This window comes from Papio anubis, chromosome 19 (assembly GCF_008728515.1).
Source record: "Papio anubis isolate 15944 chromosome 19, Panubis1.0, whole genome shotgun sequence".
NCBI classification, from domain to species: Eukaryota; Metazoa; Chordata; class Mammalia; order Primates; family Cercopithecidae; genus Papio; species Papio anubis.
This window is the reverse complement of record NC_044994.1, coordinates 3053993-3072139: the sequence shown is the minus strand read 5'-3', so window position 1 is coordinate 3072139 and position 18147 is coordinate 3053993. Positions and strand designations below refer to the sequence as shown.

The window sequence follows — 18147 nt, the reverse complement described above, 5'->3', positions numbered from 1 at the left end:
CTATCCAGTCTCCTGATTGCCATTTAAATATTCTTTTCAAAAACCAATCCTTGAAATCTCATCCTTCTGCAGAAAAGGCTTGTGCCCTGTGTAGGGAATTCATAACCACCATTTTCTCGAAGAATCCAATAATCAGCCTCCTGTGTGATCTCTCTAGTTTCTCTACATTTTGTCTAGTGTTGTCTGAAATATAAGAATCTGAAACTCAAGTTGCAATCATCTTGTCCCCAGTAACTGTTTTACTCTCAAGTTCCTCATCAGATCAGGACCATTGTCCCATTTCATAGCGTGGTTAAGAAGTCTAGCCAGCAGCTTTCAACCCTCAAGTTCCTTCAAAGCAAATCATCATTTGCTCCTTTGCTAAACAATCAAAGGTCCAGACACACTTCTCTGTTCTTATCAGCAGAACCATGGCATAAGCATCCCTCCAAGTAATTTCTAACATCTTTATCATCGAGGTTCTCCCCAGCGATTTCCCCAGAAGGTTGTGCTGAGATCCTCTGAATCTTGGCCTGATAAGTCCTTAAGGCTCTGTACAGCTGCGTCTTTATTCCAACACTCGCTGAACAAGGTCATATACATGTTATCTCTCCTCCTTATTGTAAAAAAAAAATGCATAGAATCAAATTTAACTATTCCTTGGTGAACACCTGCCATCTGTCAAGTGTCCTGTAGGTATTTTAACACACATTTTCTCACCCACTCTGTGTGCAGGCAAACTCAGCCTCTTTTCTAGATCAAAACCTGGAGCTCAGATTTGCCAGCTTCCTGTCTTCTCACTCCTTGCATCTCTCTAGTCCCTTCTGGAAGTTACACAATCCTCTCCTTGGCCCCATCTGTCAGAGGTAGCAGCCTTCTAGCTCCTACATTATGATTCTATGATATGTTTAGGCAAGGACTATGTTGATTAGTTTTAAAGTCAGAAAAAACAAAGAGCTCAATAGCTTATCCAAAAACACATTTTAGTCATCAGTGGATACAGAGCCATCCACTGTCTTGACTCTTATTTAAGTATTATTATCAAAAACTGATCCTTAAATATTTCATCATTCTTCCAGAGGGCTGCAGGATCTTGGAGTCCTACATGTAATAACACACTGGTCATCGCTCTTCACAAATATTGAAAGCTTCACTTGGTCCCTAACATCTAAAGGATAAAGAAGAGCTTGATGATTTGATATGAGGTAAGGAAAGTGGAGATGGGTAGCCTATATTCACGGGTTTGCAAAAGACTTATTGCATTAGGAGCCCTGTGGGAAACCTTGCTGTTCAGAAGATGAGGCCACAGTTGTAGAATCTTAGACCCCTGGAGGTGTAAATGACCTCAGAGATCACCACATCCAGCCTGAGTCCACCAGACAACATTTTTGCTCCTTAGCAAGGTCTTCTAGAAAGCAGAGCTACAGTCAAGGATTAAAGCACTAACCCTTAACTTGGGAGGTAAAAATCCAGAGGTGTGTACAAGAAAACAAGACAAGGGAATGAGAGGAGCCACACGGTTGGGTGTGCTGGCTGCTGCTTCACCACAGCCACGAAGAAACTCAGCGGTGGCTTGGCAGGTGTGTCCACAAAGCACAGAGCATTTCTCCAAAAGGATGCTGAAATTAATGACTTCTTTGGGGGTATTTCACAGATGAAAGAAAGCAAGCAAGTTTGCCTGCTAAGCTATCTCCCTTCTCCCAGTTCTTACTAGTCAAAGTTCACCATGAGGCAAGATAGTTCCTTCACACTTCCCAGGAGCAACACTGGTTCTTCAGTGAAAGTCCAAGGCACGTGAGATTACATTCATTCGTATCTGGAAGAGGAGTGGCAGTTTGACATGCGTGGGCTTGGCCTTGGAGCCCAGGGTGCAACTCAGACACCAATCTGCTCAGGGATCATGGCAGAAATGGCCCCAGGAAACGAGAAGTGTTTTTGGACAGCAGGAGGCAGTTATGGGACTCCGAGAAGGTACACAAGATTTAGGTCCAAAACATCTACTAAGTGATCATTCAGCAACTAATGTACGCCTCCAATATGGAGGAACTCATTGCTTCATCAAGAAACCTCTTTTCCTTTTATTAAGCAAAAATCTATGATCCCTTAGATATTTAGCCTCTTACTCTAGTTATGTTCTCCCGGAACCACATAGAACAATTTTAATCCATCATGTGCATGATGGTTCTTTTGTCTGATGGGACTTCAGGTGTAGAGCTTTGAGTTCTCATGGTATCACTGGCCTGCACAGGATCTTATTCCACACTTTCATTCCTCCCTCCTCCGTATGCTGCAATTATATGGTGCTTTATGTGTATCTGATTGTATGTCTTCTCATAAAAACTATGTTGTTTTGTGTGCACACACTTTTAATTTACATGAAGGGATTGTGCTCATGGTATTTTTTTACTTTTTTCACTCAGTTATGTTTTTAATATATAGCCATGTTGCTGTACTATTAATCCAGGAATGAACACCTACTTTGCCTCTTATGCCTATGCAAATCACAGGTTTTAATGCATGTTATTTTATAGGAGTGTGTTAGAATTTTTCTAGAATACATATCCAGAAGTGGTATATATTCTAGAAAACATATTTCTGGTGGAGTTGCTGGGTCATTGGGTATAAATATACTTAGATTGACTAAGTACTTCCGGATTAATCTCCAAAGTGGCTGCCCTGTCCATATTTTCACCAACAACACATGAGATTCCTATATTCCTACATTTTTGCCAATATTTTCATTTTCTCACTTTTTCAATTGACATTTCTCATTTAAGTGCAAAGAAATGTTATTTTAGTTTATGGTTTCCTAATCACTAATAATTTTTGAATATCTTTTTGTATGTTTGTCAGCCTTTTGGACTTTTCTTCCATGAATTACTTGTTATATATTTTTCAGTTGGGTTGTCTTTTACTTATTTTTGATAGATTCCTAGCTAACAGAGATATTAGACTCTTTTTTTTAGTGTATTGATTGCAAATATCCTCTCTTATGTTTTTCGTACCTGCTTGTCCATGGTGTCCTTCACTGGACATGAATTTTTAATTTTAATACAATCATTGTGCCTTATGGTTTTCTGCTTTTAAGGTAATGTTATGTTTTGGTTTTTTCACCTTCAGTGGGTAATGTGCCAATGTTATAAAAAGGCTTGAAGGAGGCACATCTCACACTTTAGTGTGAAAAATCTATCATAATGCTTATGATCCATAAAAGGATCTAAGGTTATGTTTAAAATTCCTATCCCCCTTCAGAAGTCAATACTGCATTCTTCTACATTATTTGATTATTTTATAGTTAATATCTCCATTTCTTAGGTCTTTTGCCCATCTACAGTACCTCTTCCTAAATGATGTTGGGTAAGAATCTGGTTTTATTTTCCTCCATAACGAAAGCCACCCAGGGATGTGTTGGAGCAACTTGTGCCAGGTGGCAAGAGCCAATTGTTAAATATTGAATTTTGCAAGCTGGTTGCTAAATTGTTGGCAGTTTGAAATAGTCCACGCTGGGAATTTTTATGCCATGAGAATTAGCAATAAATCAAGTACTTTTTCCTTTAGGGAACTGGTTTACCACTACACCATTGAAATGTCTACTGAATCATGCTTTCTTTATTGATCTATACTGCTACTTTTATCATATATTAAGTTCCCATATACAAGGGATCTTGTCTGAGACCTTTTATGCCATTTCATTGGCCTGTTTGTCTATTCTTGTCTGGTGCCATACTGTTTTTATTACTGTGTCTTTGAAGCTTGTCTTAGTGGCTCATACAGCAAGATCCCACTCTGTGCTCTTCTTTTTTAAAATTGACTTAACCCTTCGTAGACTACTACATAGTGGAATATTATGCCTTAAACCATTTTAGAATAAGTTTAACAAGTGCCTTAAAAATACATCTGGCATTTGATTCATGTTTTGATGTTATGAAACAGTGTTGGGAGAATTGACATTTTCAAAAAGTCATTCCATCCAAGAACATGATTAACTCTCTATTTATTTAGATTCTGTTGTACAAAGTTGAATTAAATTTTAACATTTTTCCAAATTGCTTTTATTATTTGCTAATTCCTGATGCTTTACAGACAGCGTTACAATTCTGAATGGCATTTTATTTTTGAAGAATATTTTCCAGTTGCTTGTTGTTCATGCTACAATTTTTGAATTATGAATTAATTTTTGAAATACGCTATTAATTTTCTGAAATTTGACCTTGCCAAAAACTCTTATTATTTCTGTTGGGTTTTGTTGAATTTTCTATGATCATAGTGTTTTAAAATATGATAGGTTTATCTCTTCCTTTTCTATCTTCACACTGCATTTTCCTTTCTTGATAATGATGGCCAGCATTTACACCACCACATTTTGCTATAGCAGTGCTGATAAGCATTCAGCAGAGCTTGGCCCAGAAATGACCTGATATTGGAACTATCGTAAAGGTGTTAAATATTTTAATAAATAAATAAGTACAGATGTTAAATATGCTAAAGACTATAGTACAACAAGCAGACAATAATGCATGAACAGATGGTGGATGTCAGCAGAGAGAGATAAACTACAACAAGAGTCAAATGAAAATGTTAGAAATAAAAAACATAGTATCAGAGATGAAGAACTCTTTCAATGGGTTTATCAGCAAACTGGACATATCAAAATAAAACATCAGTGAACCTGAAGGTAGGTAAATAGAAATTAAACAAAGGGAAACACAAAGAAAGAACAAAGAGAAAAAATAAAGCAAAGGATATAAGGCTATGGGACAACATAAAATATATAAAATTGGAGAAGGTGGAGAGGAAAATAGGCAGAAGAAATATTTTAAAAGACTGGCTGAGAATTATTTTTTAATTAATGAGAGTCAACTAATTACAGATTGAAGAAGCTCAGGAAACCTGAAACAGGATTAAAAATATATATACCTGTCTACATCACAATCAAACTGCAGAAAACCAAAAATGAAAGAGAAAATCTAGAAGACAGCCAGAGAGCTTCAAAAGGAACAGCTTACACACAGAGAAAAAATAAATAAGAATTACAGACAACTTCTCATCAGAATTTAACTAAGCCTGAAGAAAATGGAGAGGCATCTTTAACGTACTGAAATAAACATTAGTCAACCAAGAATTCTATATCCAGTGAAAATGTCTTAGAAAAATGAAGGCAGAATGAAGAGATTTTAGACACACAAAAGCTGAGAGAATTTACTGCCAAAAATGTTGAGGAAAGTTTTTTTTTTAGAAAGAAAGAATAAGACAGCAGATGGAGGCTAGACACGGTGGCTCACACCTGTAATCCCAGCATTTTGGGAGGCTGAGGTGGGCGGATCGCTTGAGGTCAGGAGTTCAAGACCAGCCTGGTCAACATGGGGAAACCCTGTCTCTACTAAAAATACTAAAATTAGCCAAGAGCGCTGGGACCGCCTGTAGTCCCAGCTACTGGGCAGGAGAAACGCTTGAACCCAGGAGGCGGAGATTTCAGTGAACCAAGATTATGCCACTGCACCCCAGTCTGGGTGACAGTGGAGACTGTTTAAAAAAAAAAAAAGATAGCAGATGGAAATTTACATGTATACAAAGAAAAAAGTGTGACAGAACAAATAAAAATACAGTTAAATAAAGTAGACACTTTTCTTATCTTTAAAAGAGAACCAAATAACAAAGCAAACACACTAACAGTGTGTTGTGAGGCTTATAACATACACAGAAAAGAAATGACAGTAATAGCATGAAGTAATACAATATTATTTGCATGTATGTATGTGTATGTGTATGCATATACTTGCTACAACAGAGGACTTAAATATTCACACTTGCTAAAACAGAAGATTTAAATAAGATTGAGAACTTTATGACATAATACCCAAAATGTATTAGCCAGGATACAAATGAAAATCACTCATCATACCATGAACCAGGAAAATATCAAATTGAATGGAAAAAGACAATTGAAATATACTGACACTGAGATGACACAGTTGTTGAAATTATCTAACAAGGATTTTACAGAAGCTATTATAAAAATGCTTTGACAGAAAATTATGAACATGTTTTAAACAAATAAAAAAAATAAAGTCTCTACAAAGAAATAGAAAAAATACAAAGAAAAGAAGAAGAAACAAGTGGAAAGTTTAGAATTGAAATATATGATAACTGAGTTCAGCAGAAGAATGGAGAAGACAGAAGAAAGAACCAGATGAATCAAAGATAGAACAATTCAAATTACCCAATTCTAACAATAGAGAAAAAAATTTCTGTTTGAAAAAAAACAAAATAAACAGAGCCTCAGAGATTTGTGGTACTATAACAAAATTTCTAATATTGATGTAATGAAAGTCTGGGAAGAAGAGAGGAAAGAGAGTGGGGCTGAAAATGTATACAAACAAATTATGACTAAACATTTTCCAAATTCAGCAAAAGACATAAACCTAAAGATTTAAGACGCTGAGTGAATCCCAAACAATAAAAACCCAAAGCAATAGTTGCCAAGACACAATATGATCAAATTTGTGAAAACTAAATGCGAACAAAAAAATCTTTAAAGCAGCAAGAGAAAAAAAAAAAACCATAATTTAAATGACAGATTTCTCATCAGAAATAATGGAAGCCAGAAGGATGTGACACAAATCTTTCCAGTGATAACAGAAAAGAACCTGAAGTCCTATATTCAGCCAAAATAGCCTTTAGAAATGAACTTATTAAAAAGAAAATTAACTCACTCTCAGATATAGAAAAACAAAGAGGATTTGTCACCAGCAGACCTATCCTAAAAGAATGGCTATAGAAGTTCTTGAAACTGAAAGGAAATCAAAAGCAGAATCTTGGTAACATTAGGAAGGATAAAAGAACATGGAAAAGGCAAAAAAGAAAAAAAGTACTTGTAAATGGATTTTTTTCTATTTTTAAGTTTTCTAAATTATGTTTTAAATTAAGTCAAAATTACAAGGCAAAATTTTTTGGTATGGTTCCAAATGTATGCAGAGGAAATACTTAGTAAATTATATTATAAACGGGGGAGGGCAAAGGGACTTAAAAGGAAGTAAAGTGTTTTTACAGTTTACTCAAATTGGTAAAATATCAACACCAACAGTCTTTAATGAGTTGTATATGTACAATATCATACTTAGAGGAATTGTTAAAAATCCATACACATAGATATAGTCAAAAATACTGCAAATACATTAAAATGGAATTCTAAAAAAATTAAGTAACCCATAGGTGAGCAAGAAAAATAAAAAGAGAGAAATAAAAAACATAGAAAAACCCCAAAGAAAATTAAAAGGCAGACTTATACTTGAACATATCAGTAATTACAATAAATGTAAATGATGTGAATTTACCAATTACAAGACAGAGACTGACAGAGTGGATTTAAAGTATGTCCCAACTATCTACTGTCTGAACTTTCTTTTATTAACAGCAATATAAGTAGGCTAAAAATGAAAGTTTGACGGTCGCTCACACCTGTAAACCCAGCACTTTGGGAGGCCGAGGTGGGTGGATTATGACGTCAGGAGATTGAGACTATCCTGGCTAACAAGGTGAAACCCCGTCTCTACTGAAAATACAGAAAATTAGCCGGGCGTGGTGGCGGCGCCTGTCGTCCCAGCTACTCGGGAGGCTGAAGCAGGAGAACGATGTGAGCCTGGGAGGCGCAGAGCTTGCAGTGAGTGGAGATCACGCCACTGCACTCCAGCCTGGGAGACAGAGCGAGACTCCATTTCAAAAAATAGAAAGTTTGAGAAAAGATGTACCATGGAAACATTAATTAAAAGAAAACAGGAATTCTTTTTATAAATCAGAAAAAGTATGCTTCAGAGTATAGAAAATCACCAGGTACAGAGAATATATATAAAAAATATGTGTATAGAGAGAGAGAGAAAATATATATATGATATATACAGAGAATATATATCATTATATAATGACAGAAAGTCAATCCACGAAGAGGACATAGCAATCCTAAACATTTATGCATCAAGCGACAGAGCTGCAACATACTGAAATGAGAAAAATTCCCTTGTCCCTCTTGCAGGGTGTGTGATGGGCGTGTGGCTCACTTCTTCCGTGCCCTGCTGCTCAAACCCCTATGGGGAGCATGCAGGTGGGCAGGTTGTGGGGCTCTGACCCCACAGCAGTGCCCAGGGGTGAATGTTTACAGCTCCTGAAGCCCCAGTGGGGTGTGTTACATGGTGCTCTTTTAGTTTAGCCATCTGTAGGTAGGCTGTGTTAGCTCAATTACACCCTCTGCCTTATCACAAGGACAGACGGCTTTCTGTATCCCAGGGTTTCTTGTCTTGGTGTCCCGAAAGAATCAGAGGACATGTGGGCTTGGAGAATGAATGCGAGGTTTTATTGAGTGGAAGAAGCTCTCAGCAGATGGGGGAGCCAGAAGGGCGATGGAGTGGGAAGGTGGTTTTCCCCTGGCATCGGGCCGGCTCTCCTTCAACCACCCAGCCAAACTCCACACTGTTCCACCAGTCCATGGCCTGCCCCTGTCTGTCCCTGTGCTCTTCTGCTGGCATGCTCCTTTGGACAGGCTCTTGACGTCCTGCCACTTGTGTGTTCTTCTGTCAATGTGTTCCTCTCAACGTCCAGCTGGTTGTGTCCCTGCCTGCTAAGGTCTCGGGGTCTTGGTAGGCACAGGATGAGGGCGTGGCAGGCCAGGGTGGTCGTGGGAAATGCAACATTTAGGTAGGAAAACAGAAATACCTGTCCTCACCTAGATCCATGGGCACAGGCTTGGGGGTGGAGCCCTCACTAGGGAGCACGCCCTTCCCTTTTCAGCACTTCTCTGCCCCCCTTCTGTATCAATATGTGAAGCCAAAACTGATAGAACCAAAAAAAGAAATAGGTAAATCTACTATTGTAGTTGGAGGCTTCAGCACCTCTCTCGACAACTGCTAGAACATCTAGACAGAAAATCAGAAAATATGTAGAACTCCTCAGTGGTTTATAGAACGCTTCACTCAATAACAGTAGAATATACATTCTTTTCTAACGCTCACAAAGCATTTACTATGTGCTGTGATTGGAACGTGTTCCCCAAAGTTCGGTCGTGATAAACTTAATCTCCAATGCAGTAGTGTTGGGGGGTGGGGCCTAATGGGAGGTACTTGGGTTATGAAGGCACCATTATCATGATTGGATTAATGCTGTGATCATGGGGGTGGGTTTCTTATAAAACGGTTAGTTTGGCCCCTTTTTGTCTCTCTCTCTCTCATTGTTTCTTTGCCCTTCTGCCATGTGATGATTTCTGCCATGTTAAGAAGCAGCAAGAAGGCTCTTACCACATGCCAGAAAGATCTTGAACTTTCCAGCATCCAGAACTGTGAGCCAATACATTTCTGTTTATTATATGTTACCCAGTCTGCATATTTTGTTATAGCAACACCAAATGAACCAAGACAGCAAGATAGATCATATCCTGGGCCATAAAATAAATCTTAACAAATACAATAGAACTGAAGTAATACAGGCTGTCTTCTCTGACCACAATGGAATCAAACTAGAAATAAATGACAGAAAAATAACAGACATACCTGCAAGCACTTAGAGACTAAATAACACATTTCTAAATAATCTATGGGTTAAAGAGGAAGTGTCAAGGAAAAAAAAGTCAAATATGTTGAGCTGAATGAAAATGAAAATACAACATAAGAAAATTTGTGGGACGCAGCTGGAGCAATGCTGAGGAGGAAATTTATGGCACTAAATGTTTATGTTAGAAGAGAACAATTCACCAGTAGTTCTGGGAAAATCTTCTGAAACTGAGAGCTAGTTACTATTTCAAGCTTGTGCATTTCTAATTCTTTCAAGTTCCACACATTCAAGAGATATTATTATATCAAATGAACCTGCTCAAACATTTCTTTGCTTGAATTTAGAAAATATTTTTCTCTTCGTTTTTATCAAAGCTGAACAAGCAGTAGGTTGGTTTTACCAGAATGTTCTGGATCCTAATCAAAGATGGAAAGAATGACTATGATTTGGTGTGCATTTGGTGGTTTGTTTGGGCACTTAATGAGTTATCAGCTCAGAGTGTCATATCCACAGCTGAACCTTGCCAGTGGTAAGAATCTGAAAGTGGTTAACTCACCACAGTAATAGAATAAGCACGAATCAAGAGCAAGACATCTTTATTGTAATACCTCTATCCTGTCTGAGGGATGACAGTTTCAAGGGTATTCCCAAGCTCATAGACCAGAGATTCTCAGTATGATTGGATATATATATATATATTTTTTTTACTTCCCATCTAAACTTGGAAAAAAGGAATAAGAAATCTCAATCAAGACGCTGGTTATAACACAGTATTAGTCCAGCTAACAGGGCAATAAAAAATATCTGACTTCTGGCCAGGCGTGGTGGCTCATGCCTGTAATCCCAGCACTTTGGGAGGCCGAGGTGGGCAGATCACGAGGTCAGGAGATACAGACCATCCTGGCTAACAAAGTGAAACCCTGTCTCCACTAAAAATACAAAAATTAGCTGGACGTGGTGGTGGGCACCTGTAGTCCCAGCTACTCGGGAGGCTGAGGCAGGAGAATGGCATGAACCGGGAGGCGGAGCTTGCAGTGAGCCAAGATTGCGCCACTGCACTGCAGCCTGGATGACAGAGTGAGACTGACTTTTGGGTATGTTTTGCACTTGGTTTAGAAATTAGTGTTTATCCACAGCCTATTATTTTTCAGGAATCCTGCCTAAAATATAGCAGTCTTTTAATAAAGGGATGTGTCATTACTGCTGTGGTTAGTGTTATTATTAAAGATGGCTGGCACGTGGAATAAACCCCTGGCCATAGAGGGAGGCCAACTGAACGAGGAAAGAGAGGCAGGGAAGGAGAAACTTGCCCAGGATCACACACAAGTTAAGTTCTTAGAATAATGACAAAAATGGGACTAGAATGGTTGCTTTGAGGATGAAATGAAAACAAGCTCAGGAATATACCTTTCATGAATTTTAACTTCATACAAATGTAATAAACAAAAGTAAGAAGCTATTTCAAAGAAAAACCTGATAAATGGAAAACAGATATACAATTGCAGAAATAAGTACAACTATATTCAGTAGTCAAATTAACTATCAAATAATTTAGCTTGCATTAAAAAAGTAGAGGTTAAATTTTAAAATTCAGCTACATGCTAATTATATGAATGAAAATAAATCGATTTTGAAAATATAATATTAAGTTTTAAGAAATGAAGTGATTTTTCCAGGATGACACTATTTTTATATAATCTAAGAACACAGAGAACAGTCCTACATATTGTTTATAGATACATATGCAATTACAATGTAAAAAAATAAACTAGAAGGACACTCAACAAATTCACGGCACTGGTTCTCTAAGGAGGTGAGCAAGTTTGCACTTGGGTGTCAAAGATGGATGCAGCTTTGTCTTCTACATATTCCATTTTAATAAAACTCGGAACAAAAAAAATGACTACATGTTAACTTTTTCTGTATTTTATTGTATTTGGGTGTTTGCATATGCTTTTGCTTAAAAAAATCAAATAAAGGAGAAAGATCTTCGGAATGAAAGCAGACAGCACCAAGGCACTCACTGCAGGGGAAAGCAGGTGCAAGGCTCCATGGGAATGATGACCTTAATAGATTCTCATCTGAAAATGGGCATAACTTTGCACTTTTAGGCTCTGGACATTAATAAAACAGTGTATGTGTACAAAAGGGTACTGTGCTTGAATGGGAATTAAATGTATGGAAGAAAAATGTGGGGACAATGTTCCTTTCTGGCTTAAACTTTGGTACTATCTGTAACACACACTGGGGTGGTGCAGTTCCTACAACAGGCACTAGTGGCTGCTATGGAATCCTGGGAAACTCAGTAAGATTGTACTGACATCTGAAAAAAGACCATTATCAATAGTTTTGGGGTTACATGAGAATGGAGTGACATGTTTTCAGTCTGCATTCTATAAGCTAACACATAGTTAGGTTACTATACTGACTATGATTGCTAAGTGTTAAGGAATACACCGCAATGGCCCAGCCCTGTCCCTGAGTTCATTAATTTCCTTTTCATCTGTTAACTTGAGGTTATGGCCTTGAAGAAAATTATAAGGCACAGGAAGAGTGGTATTTGTTTGACTGGTACAGAGTACCTAACATTAACAAGGGGAAAAAGTTTTTCATTCAATTGTTTAAATTCAATGATTGGGCAAGCCACTAGATTTCCGTGTTCCTAAGAAAATGCAGTTGGAAAGCCATATGTAAATGAGAACTCACTGAAAACTGTTTCTTGCATCTAAGCCAACATTTCCTGGTTGAATGGCTCTTAAGAATCACATTAAAGCCTATTCATTATTTTAATATTGAAGGCCAACTTCTCACAGACTCATCCACCCAGGGAGTCCTCACCATCAGTTGTGAAAGGCACAGACTTGGAGCTCTGAGAATTGATGTAATGATCTCTGGCAAAACACAAGTTTGGAGCCCATCTGTCTCCTTAGGGCGACAGAGGGTAATAAAGAATGCTAAGTGAAGGAAAACCTTGGGACAGAGAAGTCACTGAGCAGCAGTTCTTTGCTATGTGGGTCGTGAGACACACACACACACACCTGTTCATACACAGCAGGTTGTTCAAATGTGGATCAGAATTATCTAAATGCTCTTGTGTGTCTCTGCTGGCACATTTCTTCTTATGATTTCTTTTTATAATCTTCAACAATAAAATCGACTTCTATGGTCCTAGACCCTTAGTAAATGAAACCTGTTCATTTTCACTAGTAGATTTAAATGTCACAAAAGTTGGTATTTTACAAGAAAATGGTCAAGCTTATGAAATATTTCTACATGAAATCCCCTGAAACACAGACCATAGGATTTTCCCCCCTTTTGTCAGAGGCACAAAAGACAAATACGTGAGTTCAAAACTATTAAAGAATCACCCGTCCTCCCTCACTGCCTGTTCGTAGAATGAAATCAGAATACATTTATCAACTTGGGCTATTCACACTTATAAGAAGCATGTAACATAGAAAAATTTTTAAATTATTTAATTCAAAAGCAAGTTATATGTAGGTTTAAAATACAATCATACCCTGTATAATGATATTTTTGGTCAAAAACTGACCACATACATGGCAGTGGTCCCATAAGACTATGATGTCATATTTTTACTGTACCTGTTCTACGTTTAGATATACAAATACTTACCATTGTGTTAGAACTGCTTATAGTATTCAGTACAGCCACATGCTGTAGCAATAGGCCATATAATATAGCCTGGGTGTGTTGGCTCCACCATCTAGGTTTATGTAAGTACACTCTGTGATGTTTGCGTAATGATAAAAATCACCTAATAATGCATCCCTCAAAACGTATCCCCATTGTTAAGTGAGGCATGACTGTCTACTAAAAGACGCTGTAAATATCTATGAGAATAGGAAATATTGATGAATTTTGGACCTTACCACCTCAAGGAAGAATGACCAGAAAATGAAAATCTTGAGATTTGAAAACCCCTCATTTTTCTAGACTTCAGTTTGCCTAATTTCTCTCTTATTTTCTCCTCTTTCCTTTTTCTCCTAATTCAGTGAATCCTTTTTGGGAAGAAGTGGGCCCTGGAGACAACCCCTCTGCCCTCTAACCGGACACAGGTTGGGGATGGCGGCAGATCCTATCTCCCTTCTCTCCAGCCTCAATTCTAGCAAGCAGCATCTTTCAGCTTGTGTCGGGGCGTGAAGCAGGATCTGCGACCTAGGATCGAAGCTGGCACCTGCCAGACGACTCACACACCAGACTTTGGACCACAATACCACCCACTATTAATGTCTCTCTCTCAGGATCCCTAGTAACTGTTATTTTTAGTGACTGACGCTTTAATATGCACTGCTCGTGAATATGAATTTAAATGTTATGTCCAGGGCACACAGCAGGGCACACAGCACTAGCAGTTAGGGGAACTGAGGTCCTGATTTTCTACTCGGTAACTGGCATTTTCAACCACAACCAGCAGAGCAAAGTCCCACGTTCCATCCTAACTGCCTAGTCCCACGTTCCATCCTAACTGCCTAGTCCCACGTTCCAGTCACGGAACCCGGGGTCCTGTCGTACAGGCATGTTTCTTTTCCAGACAAGCCATGGACCAGCAGAGCTCTGCATCGGTGCCGAGCTGCTCCTTCAGCCAAGAAGGTCATTCCTCTCTTCTGTGGCTGAAGCTCACGCTCCCTCGGGGTGCACAGCTGTGTACTAAGCACTGATGCTGGCACAGTCACGCGCGTCCTTCTAACATCAAACTCGGACAGGGCTGGGGTGTGACCTCAGAACAGCCCACTTCTTAGCAGCACATTACCTGTCATCTATTAGTGAGTTCAAAAGTGGAGATGACAGAAACAAGGAAATAAAAGTGCATCTTCAACATAAGAGGAAGTGCACAGTCTCACTCATAGTAAGAAAAATGCTAAGTAAAAATTCCACTAAGATACAATTTCTAATCCAGCAGTTTGGCAGAAAGAAAAGAAGTTGGATGAAACAACTATGGTCAGGCTGTCAGGAAAAGAGCATTTTCATGTAGAATTGGAAGATTTGTAAATATGTAAAACCACTGAGGATGACTATCTCGAAATACCTAGTAAATTGTAAATACACCTATCCTTTGACCCAGAAATTCCACTTCTAAGAATATACCTACATATAGCAGTACACATGGGAAATAATATACGTTCAAAACGATCTCATGAGACCTCATTGTAACTGCAAAAGAACGTAAACAACCCATATCCATTTGTAAGGATTGATTGAATATATCACAGTGCAGTCACACAATGCAACCACCAAAAGAACAAGGTTTCTCTGTGTACCGATGGGGAAATCTCTAAGATTTATCGTTATGCCAGCTATAGACAGTACAGGCAACATTCGAGTGGGGGGAAGAGATATCTGTATTTGCTTGTACAAGCACTAAGAAAATCTCTGAGAGGATATGCAAGAAACCAATAATTATGGTGACTTGTTAGTTGTGTTCGAATTTGGAGATGAAGGAATCTGAGTAGATGGAGAATGTGGTAGGAGGAAGATTTTGATCATAATTTTTTACATTTTCTGATTTGTAACTTGTTAATGTGGTACCTGATCAAAATGTTTAGACTATTAAAGTGGATTTGTCATTTCCTGGGCTAACTCCAAGCACTGGGACTAGCTGCTTAAGGTGCTGCACTGAGAATTCTGAGCCTTCCCCTGGGCTCATTGGGAAGTTGTCATGATTAATTATCTGCACGGGGGTGAGCCAGAGGAGAGGAGGGGGAGGAGGAGGGGGAGGAGGAGGGGGAGGAGAAGGGGGGGGGGGAGGGGGAGGACAAGGAAGGAGCCTCAGCTTTGCCTTTGTGGCACCAGCTGCTTCTAGGCCGAAACAGCTCTTGGAATAAGTAAGATAAGTTTATCACCATCTGTTTTGCCTTTTATTTTAACAAAAATGACTTATTTCTTGGGACACAATGCTATTACTTAATTGTAGTGTTCTGTGATTTGAGAAACAAGTACACCTCAATCCATTCCATTCAAAATGTAATGAAAAGACCCACAGCACTGAAGGAGGAAGGCTGAAAGAATTCTGCCACCACTGTGGGGAGCTTCTGTCATGTTGGAAGTCACTTAAACCATTTTTATAACCTTTTATGAAAAATGGAGTCAGCTGTATCTATCTTGCTGTTTCTCCCAGGATGTCATCAGATTCAATGAAGACAATGCACGGGCTTTGTTCCGGTGGAACAGGACATGACAGTCAGGTGGAATAATGCCGCCATCCCTGCCGTTCTCTACCAGGCAGCAGCAGCCTAGGTGCTCTCTGCGGTACCGCGAAATGTGGCAGTCAGAGCCACGTGGGGTGCCAGAGGCAGACGCTGTTCAAACGGAGGGTGGTAGTCCTATCTTTGCGCTCTTCCTGCTAATGGTCAGCTTTCAGTGGGCCCTCTGGATGACAGCAGAAGCACGGGCTGATGACTTTAGGGCACAAATTATATAATAGTCCGTGGGGTCGTTCTTGCAGTAAAACAGGGATGGGAGGCTCAGAGCCCACCTATCATTTTATAAGAAGAATCTCTTCCCCCAAGGACATTACAGTAGAGTTTGCACACAAAGACTCATCTGCCACACTGCTCTGGGTCCTCCATGGTGGCCCTGAGATCACAGCCTTGGTCTTGTTGGCAGATACCTATTCTTTTACTCTTCTTTTAAGTTCAGAGGTACATGTGCAGGTTTGTTATATAGGTAAACTTGTGTTTTTAAATTTTTATTACCTTTTTTTTTTGGCAAACATTTATTCTTAAGGCAGGCAACAGACACTTTATATCTTATAAAAATGAACTTCTGAACACGCATGATCAGGCCCACAAGTGTGTTTCTGCTTTGCTGGTGCTAGTTCTGCAACCCCAGGGAGATGGCCTTGGAGACTTCTAGGTTAGCAAAGCACATTTAGCAAAGCACATAGAGGGAGCGTCCTCGTGTCCTGCTCACTAAAAGACATACGCATTAAAGCAAATGTGTCTGCAAATAAGTTCAAGACTTTCTGAATGTCCCTCTGGTGCAAGTGCCATTGGTAAGATTTAATGCCACCCTGACATAGGAAACTGCACTCTTGCCCATACAAAGGAACCTAGGGACAGCCGGCTGCTAGCCAACAAAGTAGTCAGCAAGAATGAACACTTGGTGTTAGAATACATCTGAGAAACACTATAATTTATTATTATTGTTTCTACTTGTACTTTGATACGTTGGCTTCCTCAGAGTACAGTCCCCTTGAGTTGAAAGAAACAAAACTGGCCAGAAGTGAACTGGTGGGGAAAATTAATCCCTGTCACCGTCTTCAAAGGGACCAGTGTGCCTGGAGAGAAGGACTCTCTGGCCCCACCTGGAGCCCTCTGCAGGGCATCCTTCCTGCCTCCAAGCCCAGCTCACCACTCTGTCACCTCTGCACCATGGGCCTGGGTCACCACTGAGAGCAGCCTTCGCCATTCCTTGGTGAATCCCAAGGGAAGGTTATTCTGTAGCCTAGATTCTGAAAAGGCCCTGGCTGAAGCTTAACAGTGATATTTGCATCTTGAGAAAGTTTTGCCATCATGAGGGTACAAAAAACATTCCTCTACTTTGGCATTTTCTCTCCGTCTGAGGTGGGGTCACTAGATGCACAATTTTGATTTTCAGATTAAAAGGCCCTGATGCTTTTGTGGCTGGCCGGGTAATCCTCGGCCACACAGACCCATTGTCCCACTTGAACTCACTATAAATGGGGAATAAGCTCCTTCCATGAGCTCCTTAATTTCCGCAGAGGCTGAAACAACTCCCTGGCAACTGCGGCCCAGCTTTGCATCCACGCAGGGGGATTTGCAAAGCCGGTCCCCACCCCCACCCCAGGCACACAAAAAAGCTTCTATTTTTTTCAGCGATTACATGGCAGGCAGAGAAAGAGCAGCTGAAACACGTGACACATGACGGGGTGTGAATAGCTGTGCCGCGCCGGCACTGAGTCTGTGACTGATTTACTGAGGGGGTTTCCTTCGCTGGGGCTCTGAAGGCGGGAGCTGCTGTCCACCATGGTAATAAGGCTGCACGTCCTGGAAATGTTCTGAGTGCCTGCCTTTGAAAACTGGAGGGACTCAAGAGTCCTTTGGCTTATCAGAAGTAAAGTAAATGAAAGGAATACGCAGAGAGATCCTTATTGCCTAAAACCCACTGACTCCCATGAAAGCTTCTGATGAGGCTTTTGAGAGTATCATCTTATTCTAACATTCAAAGCAGCTTTGATGCTAAGGCTCTGAACTCACCAGCCCCAGGGCCAGCCTGGCACATGGGCAACAGGGGCGGAGCGTGTGTCCCTGCAGGGACAGGGAGGGCCCAGCCCACAGCTCTCTCCCACCAGCTTGGTGCCTGTGAGCCCACCATTCTCTCTCCACGCCATTGTGCTGAGCACAGAAGTCCTGAGCGGATCACAAGCCCAGTCTGCTCTTCCTGCCAAATGGTTCAATCAGAGCCAATTCCTTCCTCTCTTCTCAGAGATTCAGGGCAACCCGAGAGAATGGGACCCTGAGAGGATGAAACACCCAGGGCGGAGAGATGGTGATGCCGAAAAGAAGCAGAAACGGAAGAGAGGAGAATCATACAGGGGATTCACCCACTGTGAAGGCTGCAGGCTCTTGTTACTTTGTCTCACCGCCA

The 18147-nt window shown here is 40.0% G+C and overlaps 1 long non-coding RNA gene and 1 other non-coding gene across 2 annotated transcripts in view; both read right to left on the bottom strand.

The window, feature by feature from the left end:
* The window catches only part of LOC103879545, a 132633-nt gene that overhangs the window by 106837 nt on the left and 7649 nt on the right, over nt 1-18147 (bottom strand). The gene's annotated exons all lie outside the window — the stretch shown is intronic.
* Nucleotides 3094-3196, bottom strand: LOC116271546. The gene has a single exon (XR_004180173.1). It is a non-coding gene; the product is annotated as a small nucleolar RNA U13 (small nucleolar RNA).